Source organism: Sorex fumeus, unplaced genomic scaffold, assembly GCF_029834395.1.
Source record: "Sorex fumeus unplaced genomic scaffold, SorFum_2.1 ptg000011l, whole genome shotgun sequence".
Taxonomy (NCBI): Eukaryota; Metazoa; Chordata; class Mammalia; order Eulipotyphla; family Soricidae; genus Sorex; species Sorex fumeus.
The window spans coordinates 2,579,716-2,599,960 of NW_026606068.1; the positions used below are offsets into that span (position 1 = coordinate 2,579,716).

At 38.5% G+C, this 20,245-nt stretch overlaps 1 protein-coding gene across 12 annotated transcripts in view; it reads left to right on the forward strand.

Moving 5' to 3' along the window:
* Positions 1-20,245, forward strand: part of LRRC7 (leucine rich repeat containing 7) — a 628,763-nt gene that overhangs the window by 326,705 nt on the left and 281,813 nt on the right. The gene's annotated exons all lie outside the window — the stretch shown is intronic.

The window sequence follows — 20,245 nt, forward strand, 5'->3', positions numbered from 1 at the left end:
TGAATAGAAATAACATTTGAAAGAAAAAAATGATAGGAAGTTTTTTTAACAATAGTAAGCCAATATGACTTTTATATATTTACTAGTAATATCCCAAGTATTATGATTCTATTATTATCCTTTTGTAGTATTGAAGAATGCATTGACTTCTGTGACTAACTTACCAAATATTATCTTTAGAAATTAGAGAACTTTTCTCTGTTGGACCAGAACTCAATTTTTTAAATCCTTTTTCTAAGCAAACTAGAATGAATTGCTTTGCTTTTTTTTTAAACCATATGTCATCAAAACACTTTCAAATACACATTACATCTTTAAAAATTCCATAATTTTAAAGACTTTAAATAATGACTTGAATTCCATGTAAATATATGAGAGATAAAACATGATCATTCTTCCATACATGAAAGACAAGGAAAGAACATGGGAAGAAGAAAAGATCTTCATATCTTTAGACCCTCATTTTTGATGGTCTTTTTCAGGTCACTGTATTAGCTCAGTGTAAGTCAAGTCAGTGAAAGAGTAGTTGTCTACTCTCATTTCCATACCAAAATGTTAGTTAAAGAGAAAATATGGAGCAAATGGAGGAAAATCCATTCCCTTCTACTTTCAAGCAATGACTTTGCTCTAAAATATAGAATAAATCTGAAATAGGTGGTCAGGTTTTGTTTATATATTCTAAATAAAAATTTATTATAAATTAAAGCCTGATTACTGAGATGGACTTTATGAGAAACTCAGTGAAAATTTTAGAGTAATGAGTAAGAGTGTTCATAATTGGTACCTGTGTATTCTGTTGGCTTGGAAACTGTGCCAGTATTGAGCAGAATTAAAATAAGTTAAATTTCCACTGAACATGTTTAGCAGAAGAAAAACACTATAAAAATCGCCTTGGGTCTCCGTGGCAGACTGTTTAGCATGTAGAGCTTGTGTAGCTCGAGACAGATTTTAAAAACATGTGTAGGACTTAAAGATACACAGCAAGGTAGCAACAACTTTCAATGAAAGGAAACAGTTTTACATCCCATGATGTTATTTTTCCTTACAAAAGAATCGCTTCTACATTATGTTTCTTGAGGGGTGCTGGGGAAAGCCGAACCGCCACCTGGGGCCCTTGACTATTTCTCTATCTTGAATTCTCTGACTACAAATCATTATATGGCTAGATCTTCCTTAAGATTGATGCGCTTCCCTCTTCAGATGTGATCTCAGAGGCTTTTCCTCATCACATCATATCAAATTGTTTGCTCTAAGTCTGAATACCATTTCACTGTTCCACTTGACTTTATTCCTCGCACTTACGGTTCTCTGAATTATTTGCACTCTGCTTACTCAGAGATGATCTCCTCAGGGAAACATGTTCCATGGTGGTAAGCTTTCACTCTCTCTCTCTGTTTTGTGTGTATTGCTGAGTTTCTGGTGCCTAAGACAGTGCCTGTCACACGGTGAGAACTTAATAAATAAACTAGAAATCTGATCTTCTGATTCACAGTGAGAAATACCTGCAGCATGACCTAAACATTTTGTATCACTTTATAGCGTTTTTTTTTTTAGAAATCCATAGAGGATACCAAATATTAGGATTAGTTGAGACTTTTGTGAGCATGATAGAAGCAGATAAAGACAAATGACTGGGGTTTTATCCAAACTGATAGGCAAAACTTGAATTTATAAACCTACACATGCCCTTGTACTGTCACACACACACAATTGCACACACACACACACACACACACACACCACAGCTAGTCAAACAGTTTCAAGTTACACATAATAGGTAATGCCTGACGTCACAATTCACAAATCACAAATCATCCTGTTATTCGTCGATTGCCTCAAGCAGGCCCCAGTAACATCTCCTTCATCCTAGCCCTGAGATTATATTCAAGGCTCTTTAGGAGAATGAGACCCATCATTGTTACTGGTATTTGGCATATTGGGTACGCCATGGGGAGTTTGCCAGATTCTGCCGTGTGGGCAGGTTACATTTGGTAGCCTGCCAGTTTGTCCAAAGTAGGAATGAGATAATAAGATGTCATAATAAGATATCATGCGGCCGCGAATGCGGCTGTGTGGTTCCGGGAGCTGGTTTTTATAGTCTCTGAGTCTTGGCCGTTGATGGGATTACACGGTGCCAGGGGGTCAGTTGGTGGGTGTGACCCCCACCTATGGAATTTGGAGGATCTGGGTGGAGGATGCTCGGCCCAAATCTGAGTAGGCTTGGAGATCTCGGCCCCGGAACCCGCGTGACTTTGTCCCTCTGCCAGTACCTTCATGTATGTGGAGAGTGGTCTCAGCATGGTGGTGGCTGGTCCTGGAGGTCTTAGGCTGCCGAAGTCCTGGTCGGGGTGGGGAGGAAAGCTCAACCCGCTCCCCTCCAAGGGGCCCCGGCGAGGACAGCCAGGTGCAGGGGCAGGAGACTGTCATAGACTGTCAAGGCCTGACATAGAACAAAATTTTCAAATTCAGGAAATTAACATGAATACCCTCTAAGAGAGCCAGAAAGCTACGGAAAGTATCATGCCTTCACGGCAAAGCCTGGCAAGCTACCCGTGATGTATACGATATGCCAAACACAGTAACAAGAAGTCTCACAATGAAGATGTTACTAGGCCTGCTCAAGCAAATCGATGAAGAGTGGGAGGACAGTGCTACAGTGCTACCAATTAGAAAAAACTCAAAATAATGTAATATATCTTTGGTTTTTTAAAAAATATAATACACTTAGTCCAAAAATTATGTGTAATGAGGCAAAATTTAAGAGATTAGGCCAAATTTTAAAAATATATGTTAGGGACTATTTCTATGGAGGTAACATAACAGCAAATAAGCGTTTAGTAATAATGATGAGCTTTCTCTTTAAAAATTGTGTATTCGTGAGAAGATGCTTTAATTTTCCTAGTTAATTTTCCTAATTAATTTTCCTTAATTTTAATTTGCCTTATATTTTGCCTTGCCTTATATTCTAATACTTGGTCAATTAATGATTTATTAAGATTACGACTGAACTTCTTTCAACCTGAACTTAAATATAATTTTACTTAACTATCTTAGATGATTCTAAAAATCTGAAATACTTGGAAGTAAAGGAAATACATATTGAGCTGATATAAGTGGTTCTACTTGCTTTGGTTTTTCAACGAGGAAGTGATGCAGTGTGATTTCTCAATCTTCTGTTCTCAGACACTGAGATTACATATGTGTTCCAAACACATATGTATCAAGCATATGTCAGCACTATTGCTGGGGCTGTATCAGTAAAGAGGGAAAAGACCAGTGAGCAGATCACAATGTGAAAAATGGTTGGCTTTGGTGGTTAAGGAGCTCTAGGAGTTGGAAGAAGAGATTCAAAGTGGAAGAATTCTAAGTGTGAAGTTGTACTGATTTCTTTTGAATCTTAAACCCCTCTGAGAAGTCTGTGGGGGGGGGGGGGGCGGGGAAGGAATGGAACTTAGGAAAGAGTTTATCTTGAAATTCAATTGTTTCCACTGTAATTGTGTCCATTTGTGATTTGCCACATTTTTATTTCTTCTAGAAGTAGATTTTTTTATTTTTATGGAAATTAAGCTATCTCAAAACATCAACAATTCTACAAAAGAATATCCAAACCAAGTTTCTCAAAGGACTATTTTAATCATGTAACTGTTTCTAATCCATATACTTTTGGAAGTTATTACACTGAGTAAATTTTCTTTTCAGTCGTTAGTAAAATTGTATTTTACTATCATATATAAATGTCTTTAACTTTCCATAAGAAAACGTTTCCATAAGAAAAACTTACTAAGTGTGACTTGACTGATTCTTTAAAACTGCTAAACCTTGTATTCTTGATAACTAGTAATATATGTGGATTTCATTTATTTACATGGTAAAAATTTACATAAATTTGTTACTTAATTATTTACATGCTTTTATTATCTGTGCACTAGTTCTGTTATTAAGTGATGCCCCAGAAAACAAAGCTTTATAAATTCGACATCTACCTCTTTTTGTAAAGCACCCACAAAACCCGAAGAATCCAAGGACCCACAAAAACACACGTATACTCAAAGAAGTTTCAGATACATTATATCTCATCTGAACATACTCTAAGAAAAATATTCACATTGGATTGCACTTAAATTATTTAATTAGATAAAATCAGCTATAATATGGCACTGCCAATAAGAATCATTAGATTAGACCAAGAAAAGACTGAAAAATGATTTCAGATTAAAGAAGAGTAAATAAACATAACTAAAAGCATTGATTCTTAATTAACATTCTTGCTTTAAAAACTTTGATTGACGCACACTAACAAAGCTTGTATGGGGTCTAAAGATTAGATGATAGTAATGTGTCAATGTTGATTTTCTAATTTGAATGTTATTTGATTGAATAGGCTAATGTGTTTGTTAATGATGGGGCATTGGGTTTGTAATTTTAACTTTATCTTTGAACATATTAATATGGAGGGCAGTAAGATTTTTTTTATTTTAAACCAATTAAAAGTATTTTATTTTTTTTTTTAATTTTTAATAGTGAGACATCATAAGGTACAGTTACAAACTTACACATTTTTGTGCTTGGGTTTCAATTATACAATGATCAAATGCCCATCCCTCCACCAGTACATGATAATGTATAAAAATAAGCATCTTTGTGATAAATATTCTATATATGTGAATAATATGTATACCGCAGATAGGTTTTTCTACTTGAGCACAAATAACCTCTATTTATAATCATTACTTGGATTTCTAAAGAACTTATTCCCAAATACCATGTCTTTAGTTTTCACAACTATTTTGTTTAAGTAAGGCTACTTTTTGAGCAGACTTGTCAAAAATATAATGCATCTTTGTTTTCATTTTAAAAACCTCTATTCCATTGTTATATATTTTATTATTAGTTGCCATTGTCAACATAATGAAAAATTACCAGAATAATGTATATTCCAAACTGGACAGGAGTGACTAAGTCATTTTCTATTCTCCCTTACATGTCTTATTAATTTATCTCATGTGGAATTAATACATTAGTATTTCAGTAAAATATATCAGTAGGTTCCCGCATGCTATTGTAACAAAAACATTGGTTGTCAGGCACAGCTTACAGAATAGCTTTTTGACGTTTCTATTAACTGTTTCTGAGACTATAATGCATAATGGGATCCAATGTGGTTTTTTGTAGTCATATTGCCTTATGCTTTTACCCAAATACATTAATTTCTAAAGCACGTTTGGCTAAATGCATGGTTTTCAACCATTCTGAGATATCTTTATCCAAAGTGACAATGTAAGAAGCCAATTAACCAAGGATGGCCTATTAGGGTTTTTAAGAACTATATTTTGAATTGGGTTTTTTCTTTAGTATTCCTCAACTAGCATCATATTCCAAATAAATAAGATACATGATAATGATAACTTCTTTTTAAAGCTTTCTGTCAATTATAAAAAGCATTGGAACAATGGAATTATCAGAGTCCCTTCCAAAGTTAAGTTTCCCAATGATCCCAAAAGGTAGAATGTGTGTGTTCTGTTTTGTGAATTAATTGTGTGTCCTTGTCGATTGCCTCTAGCAGGCCCCAGTAACGTCTCCTTCGTCCTAGCCCTGACATTTTTTTAAAAAGTGCCATATTCAAGGCTCCTTCAGAGTTAGGAGAATGAGACCCTTCATTGTTGCTGGTATTTGGCATATTGGGTACGCCACGGGGAGTTTGCCAGACTCTGCCGTGTGGGCAAGTTACATTCGGTAGCTTGCCAGTTTGTCCAAAGTAGGAATGAGATGATAAGATGATCCCAATGATCCCAAAAGGTAGAATGTGTGTGTTCTGTTTTGTGAATTAAATGTGAATTAAATGCGGCCACGCACTTCCCGGAGCTGGGTTTTATAGTCTCTGAGTCTTGGCCGTTGATGGGATTACACGGAGCCAGGGGGCCAGTTGAGTGTGACCCCTGCCTACTGGAATTTGGAGGATCTGGGTGGAGGATGCTCAGCCCCGATCCGAGTCGGCTTGGAGATCTCAGCCCCAGGACCCACGTGCCTTTGTTCCCCTGCCAGTACCTTCATGTGTGCAGAGAGTGGTCTCAGCATGGTGGTGGCTGGTTCCGGAGGTCTTCGGATGCGGGAGCCCTGATTGGGGCGGGGAGGAAAACTCAACCCGCTCCCCTCCAGGGGGCCCGGGCGAGGACAGCCAGGCGCGGGGGCAGGAGACTCTGTGTCCTTGTAGCCTTGAATTTTCTATATAAGTGAAGATTGAGGATACTGTGGTTAGCTAAATTTCTGTGGAGCTCTTTGAAGACCTAGGCAGAGAACACAGACTCTAAAACCAGTGTATCAAATCACTCTTCTAGAGTAGTTGAGTCAGTGGTGATCGTGATCCATCCTGAACTGTGACCCTTCTAGAATGATTAACTGTAGTAAAAGGTGGAAACTGCAGTGGCATGTCAGAATAATGAGGTTGAAAGTACCGTTGTTTTCAGTTTCATACCTCAGAACTTAATCTCTTCTTAGAACAATTAGCTTGTAATTAGTTCTCTTTCAACTGAAAAGAGTCATAACCTATTTGAATAAGTATATAGCTTGCTGTCAAACCTGGGTTTGTATTTTGGCTCTTCTTCCTTTATAAATGTTTGGACTTATCTGAACACCATTGTCATTTTTTAAAGTGGCCAACCTTTAAACTGTAAATTTTATTTTTCATAATCAATGGTGAAAATGAATCATATTAGCACTTAAAACCAGGAAGTATTTATACAAAAGTTAGGTGCTTTGACATTTAGAGAAACTGGGTGTTTGCATGTGTCTAAGAAAAGATTGTTCATGAGTCATTATAGTTTTCACTCATGAAAATCTCTCTTCAAAAGGAAATGGTGATCCTTTTTTTAATTTTTTTGTAATTAAGTAAAAACTAGCATATTACACTGATATATCCTTATTTTTCAAGCAATCTGTAATGATGTCACTTATATAAGTCTTTACATATCTAGGTATCTATTTTACTGTCTTCATAAAATTAGTAGTTTCTTTGCAAAATAATTGATAAAAATAAACAAAACCACTCAACAAACCCCAGGGATATATCTTCTATCAATTATTTCTCTCATAAATTTTTAATTTATAATTTTATGTGATATGTGTATCAAAGATATGTTCTGAACATCATACTAGTATTGAACATAGTACCAGAGAAATACAGAAAGACACAAAGGACCTAGTTAACATCTATTCCTGTAGGTCTCAGGTGTTACTTGATGATAGTGAATCACAAACATTGGTCTGAGTTCTACTCTAAATAGCTGGCATAGAATATTTACCACATACTGTAACTGAAATTATCTCTCTTCTCTACCCAGCACTTCATAGCAAAACAAAGCCAAACAAAAACCAAACAAACAAAGGTTTCTTTTTCTACCCTATCAAAGGCAATGCTCCAATCACGGAAACTATAAAGCTCCTTTCTTCTCTTCTTACCTCCAAATCATTTACCATCCACTTAAGACACATCTGTGCATTTTTCTCTTCCTTCGGATATTGCTCAAATTGAGGTCCTTGATATTTCTTGCCTAAGCTTCAGCAGTTCCTCCTTGTTCCATTAAGGACTCCATCCTTCGGATATTATTAGAAATTTCTCATTAAAATCCACCTTGACACTTGTAAATGTAAAAGTTCTCAGTACTGGGGCTGGAGAGATAGCACAGCGGGTAGGGTGTCTGCTTTGCACGCGGCTGACTCGGGTTCGAGTCCCAGCATCCCAAATGGTCCCCTGAGCACTGCCAGGAGTAACTCCTGAGTGCAAAGCCTGGAGTAACCCCTGTGCATCGCAGGGTGTGACCCAAAAAGAAAAAAAAAAGTTCTCAGTTACTGCTCACAGTTTGAAGAAGGCTAAAATCAAAATCTGAAGACTACCATGACTACCATTTTCCCATTACTCTTACAATCCCCACAGAATAGTTCAGCTACATCACTTACATGCTATATAGCTCTGCAAACCTTTTTGTCTGAAAATCTCCAAGTCATCTCTTAACTTAACCATCATTTTCACCTTGAAATCCATTATAGATTGTATATATAAAGAATTATAGATTCTTTACTGAGAGTGTTCACTTTGAAAAAATCTAGAGCTTTTTCTAGCAAAGTTTTAGCAGTGCTGTTTATCCAAGTGCAGGTTGAATCACTTATTTGATCAACGTCTTTTGTAGGACTTTTTCCTTTTTGGTCATCTCGATGTGTTATTCAAGGCTCCACTTCTGTAACCCACCTATCAAATACTCAATAGCTAAGAAGTATTTTTTTTTCTCCAGCACAATTTTTCTGTATGTTGTTCAGCATAGTCTGAACAATAATGTACACTTAACAGGCACTGGCAAATTGATTTCCGTTTGGGTCTCTTCTATAGTACTTTGGAAAGTGCAGGCTAAAATAAGTAAATAAAAACCTTTTAACAGATATATTTTATTCCAGCATTTTAAAGGAGTCCCCTGCTGTTTGTTTTGATTTTTTTCTTTTAGAAACCAACAAGTTACTCTAATATTGAGAGTTAGTCCAATATAACACAGTAATGCTACAGAAATGATTCTAACACCAAAAGCTTCTTGCTTCCTCTATGTCTCTCTTCCCTCTACTTAAGTCAGGGTTAATTCAGGTCTTTCAATTTGCAAAATGCCTCCCAAGAAAACTTGATTTTTTGGATGAACAGACACAACGGGACTATTTCCAAACTGCTATAGGTTTCTGTGGTTTCTGTGACATTTAAGATTAGTGCCAGAGTAATATTAAAGATAAAAATTCTCATAAGATATTAGCTTCATGACATGAATTTCTGTGGATATACATTTTCTATTTCCTGAGGCAGTATGAGCCTTTAGTTTTTTTCTCTCATGGCTTTTAAAGTTGTGAGTTTTTTTCTTTCCCAGCATCTCATTCCATTATATTTAATTTTACATTATTTACATTCTAAAGGATCTCAAATCTTTACCTAGTCACATTGTATTTCTTTATATTTGCTCTTTATGTTTAAACTTTATTTTAAATCTTTAAAGGGCTTTTGTAACATTTAGTACATAATAACAATCTTTTTGAGGTATTAAGAAAATGTCATAAATTTATAGGTAAAATAATACATAACCAGGGACTGGAGTGATAGCACAGCGAGTAGGGCATTTGCCTTGCACGCGACCGACCCGGGTTCTATTCACAGCATCCCATATAGTCCCCCTAGCACTGCCAGGAGTAATTCTTGAGATACTTGAGTTACCTGAGTTACTCTTGAGTTACTCCAGAGCCAAGAGTAACCCCCGAGCATCGCTGAGTATGACCCAAAAAGCAAAAAATAATAAGAACAATAATACATAACCAAATAATACATGATCAAATTAAAATGCTGTGATTTATCAGTCACTGTTTTGATTTAGGTTTGTTAACAATGGAATAGAAAAAGTTATGTCATAAAAATTAATTCATAAAACTTAAGAATAACATTATTAAGAACTGGTTAGTGACAATTTATAAAAATGAATTATTCTATGAGTTTTAATTCCACTGACATGCCATTTAGACTGTTCACTCTTAGCTAAATATATAGTAGAGTATTTCTAAAATAGATTCTAAAAACCAGACTTGCTATCATCAAATGTTTTTATTCAATTTCCAAAAGAAAAGTATTTCTTTAACTAAATTGAATCTTAAAAGGCACCTCTTTGATTTTAACATGTAACTAAATGGATATACATTATAAAATGTGATTACATATTCATTTTTGTAAAGGAAAATCTCACACTGAAGGCTCTACTTAAGAGAAATGCAAACTTAACTTTGGGCTTTCCAAGTCTTATTCAAGAATATCCAAACCACTGAGTGTGGTTTTGAGACACTTCATAGTCCCAACTCATAAAATCTTTTCATCAGTCCCAATGTAATTCCCTAGATATCTCTTAACAAGTTTGGTGTCTTTGGGCTCATATTGGTAAGTTCTAACTTCATATAATATACAATCCAGTTAAAAATAACTTTAATGATCTGACATTGGGTTGGGGAGAGGGGCAGACAGTGGGAAGGGCCAAATTCAGCAATGCTCAGGGGTTACTCCTGGCTTTGCACTCAGGAATCACACCTGCCAGGGGACTGGGGGAGACATAGGCGATGGTGGGGACTAATCCATGTCAACTTCATGCAAGGCAAGTGCCCTGTCTACTGTATTATCCCATCAATGATGTCAGATACTCCTTTAAGCTCTAAAGAAAATGAGAATGAACCATAAGAATATACGATTACGCCTCCTCTCTGATTGAGCTGTTTCTTGTAGCACTTGGGAGATCATCTTCTGCTGGGACTCAAACTCAGGTCTCCTACATGCAAAGCATGCACTGATCCTGCTGAGTTCTCTACAGCCCAATAGAAGAACGTTCTTAACAGGGTCAGAGAGATAGTCATGGGGTAAAAGTTCGTGCCTTGAATGCTGCCAATAACGATTTAATCCCTGGAAGGACATGACCCTTTTGTTCTACATGACATCATTATAGGACACAGTTCTGGATATCCCCAAATATTTCTGGTCATTTGGAGGGCCAAGTAATCCTTAGCACCACAAGGTCAAAAAGTACTTTATTCTTGAGCACTTGCTTTGAGCTGCCAGCTGGGTTAGTGGAGAATCTCTGGAAGAACCCCCAACCTCCAGTTCTCCTGCACAATCCCAAAATTAAAAATCAATAAATATTCTTCACTAAATAATTACTTTTATTTTCTCATAAAAACGAAGAGGTATTATCTGAGAGCATGTAGGGCCTCTTAGAGATTAGAAGATGTAATAGAAAATGGGAAATTGACCAGGCAAGTAGTGACATAGAATCAACTGTCTTATTTGGTTTTGTTGTCGTTGTATGGTTGGTTGGTTTGGGTTTGGGGGTCACACCCTGCAACCTTTAGGAGTTACTCCTGGCTCTGTACTCAGGAATACTCCTGGAAGTGCCTGGTGGACCTCTTGGGATGCTGGGGATCAAACCCGAGTTGACTACAGGCATGTTCCTTACCCGTTGTACTATCTCTCCAGCCATGGCTTTGTTTTCATTTTGATTCCTTCCCTCCTCCTTCCCTTATTGCTGTTGTTAATGCTGCCATGACGGGGGTCAGCCCCATACCTGCCCATGTTACTTGTATACGTTCAACTGTGATGTTCATTGAGGTGGGCACCTCAAGTTGTGGTGTTTGTACACTTTGCCATGGTGCTCACTGATGTTTGCATACTTGTCGGTGAGATCATAGTAGGGCTTACAAACATGCTCTTTGCGAGCTATCCTTCCTGGCCATGGCATTTGCATGTTTATTTTATTTTATTTATTTTTTTATTAGTGAGACATCATGAGGTACAGTTGTAGACTTACAAATTTTTGTGCTTGGGTTTCAATTATACAATGATCAAATACCCATCCCTCCACCAGTGCCCATTTCCCACCACCACGGATCCCAGTATCTCTCCCACCCCCCATTCCCACCATCCCACCCTGCCTCTGTGGCAGGGCATTCCCCTTTGTTCTCTCTCTCCTTTTGGGTGCTGTGGTTTGCAAAAGAGGCATTGAGTGGCAATCATTTTGGTCTATAGTCTGCTTTCAGTGCATGTTTATTTTAATTATGCCCCCTGGGGGCCACATCCCTTTGTGAAATCAGCTTGAGTGAACACATACAGCAGAACTGCCCTGATCACAAGCTGAGCTCGGGGCAACATCAAGGATTTGAACTCATCACCACACACTCGCAAGGCAGATGCTCTAAGCCACTGGTGCTGTTGACCATCTGATGTTATATATTGAAAAGAAACTTATCTACTGTGAGGCCTTCAAAAACTCAGATACTCTGCTGCAGGCATGGCAGAAAACAGCTGACTGGATTTTGCTAGGCAAGCCAGAGGGAAGAAGAGAGAAGGAAGGGAAACAAGGCTATTTACGAGAGAAGTCTGAAGTCTGTGAATACAGAGTCTGTGAATACAGAATACAGATATGGCAGGAAGTTATCTGAGGCAATAAAAGGGTCAGGAATAAAAATTTTATTTCCCCTTCCTCCTTTTTTATGCATCAAAAATTCCAAATGGTCCTTTATAAAGTGTCTTCCTTACTCTTGAGTATCATAATATTTTGTACATTCTTATAGCATTTATCGCATAACTTTGATGTGTTGTAAGTCCCCAAGAAGACTGAAAACATTTAAAAGGTAGAATTCTATCTTCTTTATCTTTATATAGGCAACCATGTGGGATATAAGATTTGCAAAGGCAGGCAGCATAGCATGGAAGAAAATGATTTTTGTGTCTAGAACAATACTAAGCTCTTGGTGAGCACCTGTTGAATACCAGTAAGATTGTAAGGAGCAGAGAGAAATGGGAGGTTTTGCTTCATTAGTCTGTTTAACAAAGTTATTCTTTGGTTATAGAAAACTTAATGACTGAATTATAAGGTACACTGTATCATACTCTATACTACTGTAGCACTGTCCTCCTATTGTACATCGATTTGCTCGAGCAGGCCCAGTAGCGTCTCCATTCTGAGACTTGTTGTTACTGTGTTTGGCATATCAAATATGTCACGGGAAGCTTGCCAGGCTTTGCCGTGTGGGAGAGATTCTCTTGGTAACTTGCCAGGCTCTCCAAGAGGGACTGAGGAATCGAACCTGGGCGAACCAGGTTGGCCACGTGCAAGGCAAACGCCCTACCCACTGTGCTACTCATTAAAACTGAAAAGCCTTTCTCTAAGAGAAGGCACAAGAAAAGGTTACCCACACTCACCATTGTTATTCAATATATTATTGGATATCTTCACCATTGCAATCAGTCAAGAAAGAGATATCAAGAGCAAAAAAGAAGAAAATTAGAAGTCAAATTATCACTATTTGCAGGTGACATTGTGCTATACTGAAAAAAACACTTAAGACTCTACCAAAAAAAAAAGTTGTAGAAACAATAAACTCATAGATTAAAGTAGCTGACTAGAACACACAGAATCATGGTTCTTATATTTAAACAATTTAATTACAGAAAGTGAAATTTGAAAATCCATCCCATTCACAATTGCACCCCAAAAAATCAAACACCTGAGAACCGATTTAACAAGAGAGGTGAAAGACCTATATGAAGAAAACTATTTATAATTGCTAAAAGAAATAAAAGAAGACACAAGAATATGGAAACAGACATCCTACTCATGGATTGGAAAAATTAACATGGACAAAGTTGCTTCCTATCCAAAACTCTACACACACTCCATGCACTTTGCATGAAATTTTTAAAAGATATAGATAAACACTGTTGAAATGTTTATGGAATAAAAAGCCTTGCTCATTGCAACATAGCCAAATCAATCCTAGGGGAAAAGAAGATGGAAGCTTTTCTCTCTCATTCTTGCTTCTTGTTTATGTGTATTGCACTTATCCATTTCACCTCTCCTGGGGAGAGTAAACTACATACACCAGATCTGTGTTCCTACCTTTTGATTTATGGTGGAGATATAAGGGGCTGGAGTGATAGCACAGCGGGTAGGGCATTTGCCTTGCATGTAGCCGACCTGGGTTCAATTCCCAGCATCCCATAATAGCCCCCCGAGCACCTCCAGGAGTAATTCCTACATGTAGAGTCAGGAGTAACCCCTGTGCATCATCAGGTGTGACCCAAAAAGCAAAAATAAAACAAGAGGGGAAAAATGGTGGGAATATAAGTGATGGTGATATAAAAGACATGGCATAAAGAGAAGCTATTCAGTTATACATGGGCTTTATATACTTTCTTGGATTGGTTCATTAAATAATTATCCATTTTAATTAAAGAAAGAAATAGAAACTCTGGTGTATCCATAAATTACATTTTCTTCCTTTTAAATTATGTTTTCTTAAAAGAAATTTTTCTGGAGCAATAGTAGGTAGGGTGCAGATAGGGAGCTTGCCTTGCATGTGACTGACCAATGTTTGATCCCCAATCGCACATGTGATCCCCCAATCCCACCAAAAGTGGGTCTTGAGTGCAGAGACAGGAATAAGCCCTGAGCATCATTGGGTGTGCCCCTCCCCCACCAACAAAGGGGAGATTTTATAATAGTGCTTTAACATGGAATTAATTTCTGAGGCATTGTGCAAAGAAAATACATTCTAAACTATGAAATAATGAATTTAGAGTTTATTCTAAGGCACTACAGTCTTTCTTAGAGCATCAAATATTCTCTCAGAAGCAATCTATTTAAAAGACTGCATTGGAATACCCATAGTGCAATTATAATTTGCTATAGCTATTTCATTCAGAGCCTGGCAAGCTCCCCGTGATGTATTCGATATGCCAGACACAGTAACAACAAAGTCTCCAATGGAGATGTTACTGGGCCCGCTCGAGCAAATCGATGATCAACGGGAGGGCCTTTATTATTTATTATTTTATTTTGTTGTCATTGCTCTGATTTCTGGGGCTCACACTCACTGAATGCCATTCACCAGCGGTCTCTCATGTAGGATTCTGGGGATTCAATTTGATGAGGTGGACCAGTGCCCAGGAATAAAGCGGTGGTCTCATACATGCAAGTGGTGCTCCACCACTGAGACACATCCTGAGGACCTATAGACATATCTTAACAAGTTCTTATAACTTGCTATATGCATCTACTTGGAAATGTTTGCAAAAGCTTTTAATGAACCCTGACACCCACATGAAATTGCTGCACATTCTCCTGAGGATACCACTATCATGGAAAAAAGAAACATTAATAGATTATGCACAGTATGTTCTGTGTCATATTGACAGAACCATTAAATGGCTTTAGATTGCTCTGAGAGAGTAAATGAGCCATGTTTTAATTGAATTCTATTTGACTTCACTTACCATTAATAAATTATCACTTTCTCTCCCCCCTCTTTAGAGATAGCTCCTGACAGAATATTTCACATTTGAAATAAGTATTCCAAATGACCTAAGAAGAGATGTATTGAAAGACTGTAATCTGAGATAAAAACCAAATTGAAACTCTGCAAATGGTGGGAAAAGTCAATGAGAAATGCATACTCAGTTGATTTGCAAAAGTAGATAGCTGTCACCTTTTAAGAATGAGAAACATGAAGAATCCCGTTTCTTTTTTTTTTTTTTTTTTTTTTTAGTGAAACACCATGAGGTACAGTTGTAGATTTACAAATTTTTGTGCTTGGATCTCGGTCATACCACGATCAAATACCCATCCCTCCACCAGTGCCCATTTTCCACCACCAGGATAATATCCCTCCCCCCCCATCCTCCCATCCCCCCATCCCCCCCTGCCACTGTGGCAGGGCATTCCCTTTTGTTTTCTCTCTCCTCCTGGGTGTTGTGATCAGCCAAAGAGGCATTGAGTGGCGAACATGTTCAGTCCAGTCTACTTTCAACCTGCATCTCCCCTCCTGGGAGGATCCTCCAAACACCCTCCACTTGGTGTTCCCCTTTCTATCTGAATTGTCCTTTCCCCTAGAATACCCAGCTGGCCTCTAAGTTATGGAGTAATTCTCCTGATGTTGCTCTCAGCTATTCTTGGGTATTAATCTCATATTTTATTATTTTATATCCCCCAGATGAATGCTATCTTTCTATGTCTATCCCTCTCTTTCTGACTCATTTCGCTTAGCATGATACTTTCCAATTGTACCACTTGTATGTAAAGTTCATGACTTCATCTTTTCTAAGAGGCACATAGTACTCCATTGTGTAGATGTGCCAAAGTTTCTTTAACCAGTCATCTGTTCTTGGGCACTCAGATCTCTTCCAGTTTCTGGCTACTGTAAAGAGTGCTGCAATGAACAAACAGGTGCAGATGTCACTTCGGCTACACATTTTTGCCTCTCTGGGATATATTCCCAGGAGTGGTATCGCTGGGTCAAATGGGAGCTCAATTTCTAATTTTTTTCCCTTTATTTAATTTTATTTTTTTTAAAGTTGTAGATTTACAATTTTTTGTGCTTTGGTTTCAATTATACAATGATCAGATACCCATCCCTCCACCAGTGCCCATTTTCCACCACCATGGATAATATCCCTCCCACCCCCATCCCCCCATCCCCCCTGTCTCTGTGGCAGGGCAATCCCCTGTGTTCTCCCTCTCCTTTTGGGTGTTGTGGTCTGCAAAAGAGGCATTGAGTGGCAAACATGTTCAGTCCATAGTCTACTTTCGACATGCATCTCCCCTCCTGGGAGGATCCTCCAAACATCCTTTATTTGGTGCTCCCTTCTCTATCTGAACTGCCCTTTCCTCTAGGATACCCGGCTGGCCTCTAAGTTATGGAGTAATCCTCCTGGTGCTGATCTCAGCTATTCTTGGGTATTAATCTCATACTTTGTTACTTTATATCCCCCAGATGAATGCAATCTTTCTATGTCTATCCCTCTCTTTCTGACTCATTTCGCTTAGCATGATACTTTCCATATTGTACCACTTGTATGTAAATTGAAGAATCCCGTTTCTATTATAAGCAAGTAGTTTACATAATATTTTTGTGTATATATAATCAAATATGATGGTTAATATTCAATATTTGTTGATAAGTAAAACCTACTCTTATTATTTTTGGCCAGCATTCCACTTAAAGAATTTAAGATATTTAAGTCCCATAAAATAAATTTATTATTTTTTATTTCTATTTTAACCTCAAATTGAGCATGATAAGTAACCTCCCATCCTGTATAGTTCCTCAGGTACCATCAGATATGGCCCTAGAAGCCCTGATCACTGCAGGCTCTGGCTATGATGTTTCTGAAAAAGCTATTGAACTATTACAAGAGTTTACAAGGAAAACTGGGAGTGGAGAAATAGTACTATGATAAAAGCAGTTTGCCTTGCAACCTGCTGACCCTAGAAGAATCCCCAGCATATACACAGTCCTCTGAGCATTGCCAGGTTCACTCTTGAGCAGAGTCAGAAACAGCCTCTGAGTACCATTAAATATGGTCCAGGCAACCCCAACCCCTGTCACTGTCACTGTCCTCCCATTGTTCATCGATTTGCTCGAGCGGGCCCAGTAATGTCTCCATTGGAGACTTGGTTGTTACTGTGTTTGGCATATCAAATACATCACGGGTAGCTTGCCAGGCTCTGCCGTGTAGGCGAGATACTCTCGGTAGCTTGCCGGGCTCTCCGAGAGGGGCAGAGGAATCGAACTCGGGTTGGCCATGTTGGCTGCATGTAAGGCAAATGCCCTACTGCTGTGCTATCGCTCCAGCCCCAACTCCAACCACAGCACCCCCCCCAAAAAAAGTAAATAAGAGAAAAACAGAAGTCTAAAAGTACAATGAAATTTTCTAAAATATATCAGTATTTTAAAATATTGAATATCTAATTCTATTGTTGGGGCTTTTACATTTACAAAATAAAATATCGCTTTTTCCCTTCACTCCACCCATGGTTCTCATCCACAAAGAACGTAAGAAGCACTGTAGCTAAGTAGAGAGAGCTTGAGCTTTAGAGTGAACAAGAATCCAAGTCTCGTTGACTCTTTAACATGTCTGTCAGTAAGTGGTTTTGACTCTGCAAACTTCATTTTCCTTTGTGTACCCTCTATGTAGGCATTGTTGATAACACAATATGTAGATCCTCTGTAGCAATACCTTGCACATCACTGATGCCTGCCAGGTAATGGAAGTATTTCTTACTATACAGAAGAGGGAATAGCAAAGAAGCAAAAGTAGCCAAGAATATAGCTCAAGTGGTAGAGTACACACATGATCTAGCATGCACAAGATCATATTTGATCCTGAACATCAAATGCCCTCACCTCTTCCCCTCTACCCACCCCTAAGCTCCTCCCCACCCTCGCTGCCCTGCCAATACTTCCCTTGAGAGAAAAATAAATTCAGGGGGGACAGAGCAACAGCACAGCAGGTAAGGCACTTGTCTTGTATGTTTATTCTCTGCACCCCATATTGTCTCCCAAGTCCTACCAAAATTAATTCCTGAGCACCGAGCCAGGAGTAACTACTGAGCATGCCTGGTGTGACTCCAAAAATAAAATAAAAACAAAAAAAAGCAAGCAAACAAACAAACAAAGCAAAAACAAGAGAGAAAAAAATTCAAGAGAAAAAGCAGTCAGACCCTCACAGGCTACACAAGTGTTACCATCTAGATTCTCCTGATGTTCTTTTATTCTCCTCCCTTTCATCCTATGAGCTGAGAATTTTGATAGCACCCTGCGGGTTCAAAGTTTACAAAATCCTGCTCTTGCTCTGTCTCTGTTGTAATTCACAGCAGTTGCTACACAGCGGGACTCAGATAACAATAACTCAGGAAGTCAAAGCACTGAGATATTAGAAGCAGCCCCTCTGGTCCACTAGTCTATGAGTCATCAGATTTTTGCACTAAGCTGCCATGGTACGAGCACCCATTTTGCATTTCCTGAGCTGTCTGACCTCCAGATGCAAGGCGCTGAGTCCTTTCATCTTATTTATCTCAGCAATTTGCTCAATGTCTGGCAACTTGCCTTGCACAGCATTGAACAAGCAATTAATAATTGTGAAATAAATGACAAAATAATGGTCATTCTTTTCACAGAATGCATAATTTGGGACTAGGAGGTCTAGAGATACGTCTGTTATGTAATTGCCACAGGGCTGTAGTAGATGTGTCCCAACTTATACCTCACTCTACTCAGACATCACTTGACCCATGGTCACACAATGAAACCTGGCAAATTCATATGAATGAAAACTTAGTTCAAGTGATAACTAAACATGGACATAGAAATATGTGCCTATATTCCTGTACATTTTTAAATTTTTATATACTTTAAAAATGGACATGAATGAAGTCCCACAGAACCCAAATAATGCGAAACTTAGTGACCTTGAACTCTGGACTCAATGGGACCCAGGAACAGAGATCCTCTGCCTGTTTCCCCCAATCTCCAGTGACTCAGGGATCACACCTATAAGCCACACCCTGCCTACACCAGATAATCTCCTCATCGGTCACCATCCAGAACTCACGGATGCTCCTCTCAGATGGGAGTATAAAATGAGGCTCCCAGAACCATGCCACCAGACTCCACATCAGGCTGTGGGGCAGGTGAGAGCCCTCCCCACGCCAAGGGACCCAGCCCCGGCAGCCAACCTCCACTACCCAACCACCACCACGCTCTAGGCCACTTTCTGGACCGCATGGCCACAAATCAGTCATGTGACACATTATAAAGCACTTCCTACCCATTTTCCACAATTACTACACCATATATGATAAGGTTCAGACAGTAGGCAACAAATCATATAGAGAAATATATAAATATATGTGTCTCAGAGAGCCTGGCAAGCTACCGAGAGTATCCCACCCACACAGGCAGAGCCTGGCAAGCTCCCCGTGGCATATTCGATATGCCAAATATATTAATGACAACAGGTCTCATTCCTCTGACCCTGAAAGAAACTCCAACTGTTGGGAAAGGATGAGTAAGAAGAGGCTGCAAAAAATCTCAGGACTGGGAGGAATAGAGATGCTACTGGCGCCTGCTCGAGTAATTCGATGATCAATGGGATGACAGTGATACAGTGATACAGTGAAATTAAAATGTACAGACACTGTGGTTTACAATATTGTTAATGATAAGGTTTCATGTGTAACACACTACAGCACCTTACCCTTCAGCATTGTATCAACTTCCTTGCACACTTATCCCCGTGTCCCCTGATTCTGCCCTATATCAACCAGTTTTCATTGCCTTTGGCCTTTGTTACCCCTTCTTTTTTTCTTTGCATCCCACTATGAGACAGATAATTTTGTCTATCCCTCTCCTTTTGACTCTCTTCATTCAACATGATGCTCTCCATATCCATCTATGTAACAGCAAATTACATGACTTTATCTTATCTTGCAGTTAAGTTGGATTCCATTGTGTATATGTGCCATGGTTTCTTTATCCAGTCATCTTTTCTTGTACACTTGGGTTGTTTCCAGATTTTCGCTGTTGTGAATAGATGCAATAAACATATGAGTGCAAATGATTTTTCTGAAGAGAGTTTTGGGACCCTTGTCAAAACGTGGAATTTCTGGGCCATATGGAAGCTTGATTCCTAGTTTCCAGAGAGTGTCCATATTGTTTCATAAAAGGACTGGCATTCCCATCAGGAGCAAATAAGGGTCTCCTTTGACTCACATCCAAGCCAACACTGGTCGCTTTTGTTCTTTGTGACATGTTCAAGTCTCTCTGATGTGAGATGATATCTCATTATTGTTTTGATTTGCATTTCCCTGGTGATAAGTGATGCAGAGCATTTTTTCATGAATCCTTTAACCTT